The sequence below is a fragment of the Petromyzon marinus genome, unplaced genomic scaffold (assembly GCF_048934315.1).
Source record: "Petromyzon marinus isolate PM22_M1 ecotype Great Lakes invasive population unplaced genomic scaffold, UKy_Petmar_22M1.pri1.0 PM_Scaffold_582, whole genome shotgun sequence".
Classification (NCBI taxonomy): Eukaryota; Metazoa; Chordata; class Hyperoartia; order Petromyzontiformes; family Petromyzontidae; genus Petromyzon; species Petromyzon marinus.
Window position 1 is genome coordinate 23,973 of NW_027423593.1, and position 7,089 is coordinate 31,061.

Consider the following 7,089-nt stretch of genomic DNA (forward strand, 5'->3'; position numbering starts at 1 on the left):
GAGGCGAGTCACGTCCTAATGCCTACGGGATGGAGGAGAGCACCGGGCTCACTGAAACGGGGGCTTCCATACAAAAGAATCGACGAGAATAAAAAAACAAGGAAAGAATCGAGCATGTTGTGAGCATTGATAGACAGTGAAGTATCCAGAGGCGTGAAAAGGGAGGCTTGCTACAAAGGGTAGGAGCGGCCCCTTCATCGCTCCTTCGTCTCTCGTGATTAGACTGCTCTTTCTCTCCATCGCGCCGCTCAATGTTTACTTTCAGCCGGAACGGCTCCGGATTGCTGCACCGGGAATTATTTTGCCACGCCACATCAATCTCTCTTTATTTGGTCCTCATAATTTTGTATAAACCTGTTTATAGACTTATAAGATTATGAGGACGATAATGAAACATTATTATGGAAAGGCATACCTTACACTCTAGTGGTAGTGCCTTACGCCGATATTTCCCACTCCGAGCCAGCCTACAGTAGCATCCTGGGGGGAATGTAGGGCGAGGAATGTAAAGCCCTGCATCTACAAATGTGCAAAACGTCTCGAGGCTGTGAAATGGAGATTTGGGGGTGTGCCTGGCGCTGTTTAAAAGATACCACCCCGCCCCCATCAGAAACCTCTTCCCTGCAGCTGTCCCATGAGAGTGCTATGGTGAGCGAGTGGATGACTTGAGCACCTGCCAGCAAGGGGATCCAGAGAAGTGTCAGAGCAATTGTAAGAAAGGAGGACATGCGCGTGTGCCAACACTTGTTTCGCACAGTACAGGTACATGGTGCAATACGTGCGTTTGGGAAGCGGTGATGCAGTGCTACGCGCATCACGCTACAAACCCGTCGACCCGAGTTCGATTCCCACCCACGGCACGCATCAGTGGCGAGCGACATCTGGACTGACCGGCACCCACGCTTTCCTAACTCGCACTCACCAGCGTGGTGAAATATGGTTAAATGACCCCCCATTATGAAGGCGATGTACGGGAGGGGCCTTCATCCGTTGTTGTGCTGAGAATGACTGCAATGGATTTTATTTTTGACCAATGTTGCAATATCATGCATTCAGGGAGTGGCGGTGCAGTGATTGGTGGTCTCAAGCTGCATTTCCAAGAGGGTCCTGAGGGCGAGGGCAGGAGCTGAATTGGTCATCGTGTGTAGCAGCAAACTGGAGTGCCCGAACAAAGCCTACGTATATGGAGGGGATTACACTCAAGGAACTAATTTTATTTGTGTTCATCACGGACAGTCCCAAAGACCCAAACACACAAAACAGCCAGCAAAAATCATGACTATTAAATGTGTCACTGATAAAGAGGTAATAAGTGTCTTGAATCAAGCACGGTTATAGGAATATTGGAAAGTACAGGGGGTACATTTTACGTGTGTCTGTGCGTATATTGTGTCATGTCGGATGTGAGGAAATTCTTCTTCAGCCTTTGCAGTCTGTCACGAGAATGATAAAATGCACCACGTGACACCCAAGTGTTCACCAAAAGCTGGTAACGAGACAACGACACGCACAAATCTGCAGCCTTCTCTCTCAAGTGATATAATTTTGCCGAGTTCATTCCGAGCCGACGTTGCTCCCCCATTGGTTGTGTAAACACGGCGGCGTCTCCCAAGAACTTGTAAACAACCCGCCGAGCCCTCCCAGCCACAGTCCTGTTCCGAACGAGCCTGACGGCACGCGGCTCGTCGATGCGAGCCTTCGATTGATAACGGGGCGCAGGAGCTCACTCAGCAGACTCCCTGGCGGCATCGCGGCGATGACTACAGCCTCAAGCTAAACAAGCGCAGAACCTGCAGATCGCTGTGACATGGAAAGCGCGGCTCATCATAAAGACAAAACCGTGGGAGCGCAGCGTGCGCTGTGCACATTTTCCTCGGAGTAGCCCTCGTTTACAGGAGAACATAACTACGTGTAATGCACGTACAGGAGAACATACGTCCGTGTCACTCGACCACTTCGAGCATGCCGATTAAGGAATTCCCCTCCTCAAGGTGTGTATTAATTTGTAAAAATGTCAGGATAGTTTTTCAACTGGTCTTGTGCACGAGTGGGTTTAGTCAAATCCATTGGTGCTAAACTAGTTTTGCGTTGCCTTTGTATTGTATTGGCCTCGGTGTCTTATAGAGTCAGAGGGTGGGCAAGTCGGGTGTCGGGTTCATATATATTGTTGCGAAAGTGTTTTTGGGGTCATTGGATGGGGTGGCAAGTTATCAGTCTGTAATTTTTTTGGTCGGTGGGTCAGGATGATGCTTGTCGGGTGATTTACTTGTTGGGGGTACCCGTGGGCTGGCGGCTGGGCGGGGGTCGTCCGTCGGGTCGGTGGTTCGGCGGACGCGACGTCATCCGGCCATCCGTGCGAGCGTGGGTGGAGCAGCCCGTCGGCGAGACGGCTCTTCTCCTGCTCGTACCTCTGTACCAGCCGCCTGCCGGAGTTGACCAGAGCCTCGGCTCGCACCACCATCTCCTCCTCGTAGCGCTCGCTCGGGCTGTGGAGAGACACCAGTGCCGGCGTCACGAGCGTGGGTGCACCGGCAGTACCCCGAACCGAGCGGAGCCCGGACTCTACATGCACTTGGGCCGACCGGACCATGGCCCCGACTTTAATAAACAACACAAAACTAGCTTCGACCCTAACCGCACGATTGTTAATCACGCCACGCGATACGCACCTGATGAAAGCGCCGAGTTGCATGCGTGAGAAGTTATTATTTCCAATCGTTCAATATATTTGACATTTAAGCCCATGGTGGTGATGGTCAATGTGACACCGGTGCGGCAGGTTGGTTTGCGAGCCACCCCTACCACGCGAGACCGTGGCTAACAGAGCACACAAAACTGAACAAGTTATTACATTTAATCGTTAAACGGAGAATAATTGAGAAACAATACGAATGATAACAAGACCATACAAATGATCTGATCCGGAATCGAATAGTGGGCCTTGCAATGGGAGTAGTTGAGTTGCTGGGGAGGGAGTGCGGTGGAATGCCGGCCCCTTGTGAGCACCACAAGAAGCCGAGGGCAGAATAAAAGCGCGACACTGCCGTCGGTAGCGTCAGCGCAACGGGCTTCACGACCAAGACCGCACCTCATGGGCTGCTTCCACTCGCTCAAGAGGATGCCGAGCCTTTCTTGACAGTCTAATTGGGGACAGGGAAAACACAGGGGTTGTCAGACATTGCCACACTCGGAATGAGGAAAGTGAGAAGTGATGGGAGTGGAGTAGAGAGGGAGGGCATTTGTTACCAAAGAGGACGTCGCCGATACGTTCCACTTTCTGAGTGGGGTTTCCTTCTGGCTCCCCGTGTGCGACCGCGAGTCTGAGCTCGCCCTAATCCTGGGCCATGCGACCCGCGCTCTGCGGTGGCGATGTGTGGGCAGGGAGCCTCGGCTCGCACCACCATCTCCTCCTCGTAGCGCTCGCTCGGGCTGTGGAGAGACACCAGTGCCGGCGTCACGAGCGTGGGTGCACCGGCAGTACCCCGAACCGAGCGGAGCCCAGACTCTACATGCACTTGGGCCGACCGGACCATGGCCCCGACTTTAATAAACAACACAAAACTAGCTTCGACCCTAACCGCACGATTGTTAATCACGCCACGCGATACGCACCTGATGAAAGCGCCGAGTTGCATGCGTGAGAAGTTATTATTTCCAATCGTTCAATATATTTGACATTTAAGCCCATGGTGGTGATGGTCAATGTGACACCGGTGCGGCAGGTTGGTTTGCGAGCCACCCCTACCACGCGAGACCGTGGCTAACAGAGCACACAAAACTGAACAAGTTATTACATTTAATCGTTAAACGGAGAATAATTGAGAAACAATACGAATGATAACAAGACCATACAAATGATCTGATCCGGAATCGAATAGTGGGCCTTGCAATGGGAGTAGTTGAGTTGCTGGGGAGGGAGTGCGGTGGAATGCCGGCCCCTTGTGAGCACCACAAGAAGCCGAGGGCAGAATAAAAGCGCGACACTGCCGTCGGTAGCGTCAGCGCAACGGGCTTCACGACCAAGACCGCACCTCATGGGCTGCTTCCACTCGCTCAAGAGGATGCCGAGCCTTTCTTGACATTCTATTTGGGGACAGGGAAAACACAGGGGTTGTCAGACATTGCCACACTCGGAATGAGGAAAGTGAGAAGTGATGGGAGTGGAGTAGAGAGGGAGGGCATTTGTTACCAAAGAGGACGTCGCCGATACGTTCCACTTTCTGAGTGGGGTTTCCTTCTGGCTCCCTGTGTGCGACCGCGAGTCTGAGCTCGCCCTAATCCTGGGCCATGTGACCCGCGCTCTGCGGTGGCGATGTGTGGGCAGGGAGCCGCGTCACTCAAACGATCGCTCGGTCACCAACTCAAGAGGACAGAGATCCCTCCTATCGCCCCAAGAGGCCGCCGGGGCAAATGCTGCGAGCAAACATCTGTTAAGGCCGGAACGGCACATGAGGGGGTGATGTGGCCAGCACGGAGTGGCCAACTCTTGCCTCCAAAGTGCTGAATCACTGCCAGCCGATTCGGACGAATGGCCAAGTTAGGGAACAGCTGACGGGGAGCAGGTGGCCAAGGTGGGCTGATGAACAGTCAGCTGGATGAGTTCTGAACATGCTGCAGGTTGGTGTGTAGAGACAAGGGTTAAAGGGTGACTAATGACAAAATGTTAAAGCTGCCTTCTGTTTACCCAGGAGAGCCTTACTGAGTCTCAAGACATTATCAGGAGGCTCCCGCTACATTGGAATGTTTGGCCAATTGGATTGAGTGGTGCGTGTGGGAGGAAATGGTACCAAGTAGAACGTCATGAATACGACGAGGATGCACCTCAATGATAAGGATAGATGGAATCAAGAATCCATCGATGCACGCCTTCGACTAGTCACCTTGTGGCCACAGCCCACAACACCCGGTATTCCCAGGGAGTCTCCTATCTAAGCACTAAGCCCAGGCCTGCTTATTCTCCCAGAGCCAATGAGACTGTGTGGTGTATTCAAAGCCATTGGGTTGAAGGCAATTGACAGGCAGGCAGAGCGAGTGGTGGGCGCATGGGTGGCAGTAGAAGCGGCCGATGTAGACCACTCTGAATGGATAGAGGTGGTCGAGCCAGATGATTGCCGAAGGAGTAGCGGAGTGGTGCATCGTGGCCGTGATCGGACATCGAGTGGTCAAGCGGGTATTGTGTGCAATGCACTAGAAACCAGTTCTGAACCGTCACAACGGTGGTGAGAGGCTGCCGAATTGGGAATTGGGGACGTTTGCCCAAGCTCCAAATCCGAGTTGGGCCACCTGTAAGAAGGGAGGGCGCGCACTCGAACTTGGGCCGGCCACGACCGTTTTACCAGCGGTCGAGATCCTCCCGCGAGCTCAGGGAGGCCGGCTCGGGGCGCTGGCGCTGCGATTCGGCCACGGCGAGGGTCTGGAAGTACGGGGACGTCCGCTGCGGGCGGCCGCCAGACGGGACGCCGGGTCGCTGCGCTACAACGACGACGACGGGGAGGACGATGAGGGCTACGGGTGCGAGCAGTGGCGGCAACAACTGTGACAGAAACAACTGACGCGGCATCGGCGCTCACTTAGCGGATAGCGCACCGCGCTACGGACCCGGCGAGCCGAGTTCGAGTCAAGTGCGCGGTTAAGAATGGCGACAGCAAACATCAGAACCGATCTCTCATCCCCTGTGCGCTCCTCGTGATCACCTGGCTTATAATAGTTGCGCATTTACAAATTTACCAACTTACTTAGATTCAGATGAATACGAGAACCTGGTGTGGCTTGTAGTGAACGTCAGCAAGGGGGAGACGAAGGCGGCCAGCCATGGCGCTGGTCACACCACCTCCCTTGTGTTTAGTGCCGTCCTTGATAGGTGGGCACTTGACCTAATATTCTGTGTAGGCTACAAGACCTTTGTCTTTACGTGTGTACATGTGTGTGAGTGTGCAATTGCGTACAAGTGTGTAAATGTACAAGTGTGCACGTGTGTGTATGGCCTCAAGGTGCACATAGCCTGGCACAAGCACCGTGGTGATGTCACCGCCACTTAGTGGCGAATGGCGGTTGTTGTTGTGTTATCTACAATGGAGCATTTGTAGAGTGTAAAGTGGAGAGTTTTCCATATCTAAGCAGTGTGCTTATGACCAGCTCCGGTTTGACAGCAGAGGTCTCACTCTGAATCAGTTAGGCGGCATTATCTATTCATCGGCTGTTTAATGCTGTGTGGAAGCTTCATGGTCTGTTACGCAACACGAAGCTTTGGATCATCTCAACCACAGCCATGCCCTTCCTTCTCTATACTTGTGAAATGTTGACCCCTCATGGAACATCTGCGCTGGTTAGAAACATTTAGGCTGGCCTGCGTACGGTCCATCCTTGGTTTAACCAGGCTGGATTGTCCTTGAAAGACCGCGACACAGTCCCATTAATGAGCTCCTCCGGCAGGCAACGCTGCATTTGCTGGGTCATGTAGCCCTCATGCCCCACCACCTCATGCCCAAGTTGCTTGTTTGTCCATTTATAGAGGTTAAAAGGGCAAGAAACGGGCTGGAGTAGAGATGGACTGATGCAATATGGGAGGATGTGAAGCTGAGTGGACTTGCTGAAGACCGGTACCAGCGGTGTTAAGATCGACCTCTATGGAGGAGGGTCGTGAAAGACGCTACTGGGCAGTTGGAGGCAGTCGCCCTCCAACAACAACTCAGGGCAGAGGAGCGGCGCTCACAACAATGAACGGAGTGCTGGGTGGATAAAATGCAGCAAGTTGGCGCAGTAAAGGACACAGCTGGTGCATCCACCAAGCATCTTAGTCAACGCATGGCATCTGGGTGTGTCCCGTGACATTGTGTCAGCGAACCTTCGACACGTCACGTGGCCTCAAGTGCATCTAGCCTGGCAGAGGCACCATGGTGACATCACCGCCACTTAGTGGGGAATGGCGGTCTGTTGTTGTTGAGTGTACAAGTGTGTATGAGTGTAAACGTGAGTGTACACCTGTGTATACGTGAGTGTATACGTGAGTGTACACGTGTGATGCGGCTAAGTGGTAGTGCTGTATTAACCGTAGTAATAACACTGTGGTGTGGTAGTAACTGCAGTAAT

The 7,089-nt window shown here is 53.0% G+C and overlaps 1 long non-coding RNA gene across 1 annotated transcript; it reads right to left on the bottom strand.

The window, feature by feature from the left end:
• Positions 1–1,193: 1,193 nt before the first annotated feature.
• On the bottom strand, positions 1,194–4,102 carry LOC142923698 (uncharacterized). The gene is made up of 2 exons (XR_012940792.1): positions 3,089–4,102; positions 1,194–2,486 (listed from the first exon to the last, which is right to left on the bottom strand). It is a non-coding gene; the product is annotated as an uncharacterized LOC142923698 (long non-coding RNA).
• Between the last annotated feature and the right edge of the window lie 2,987 nt (positions 4,103–7,089).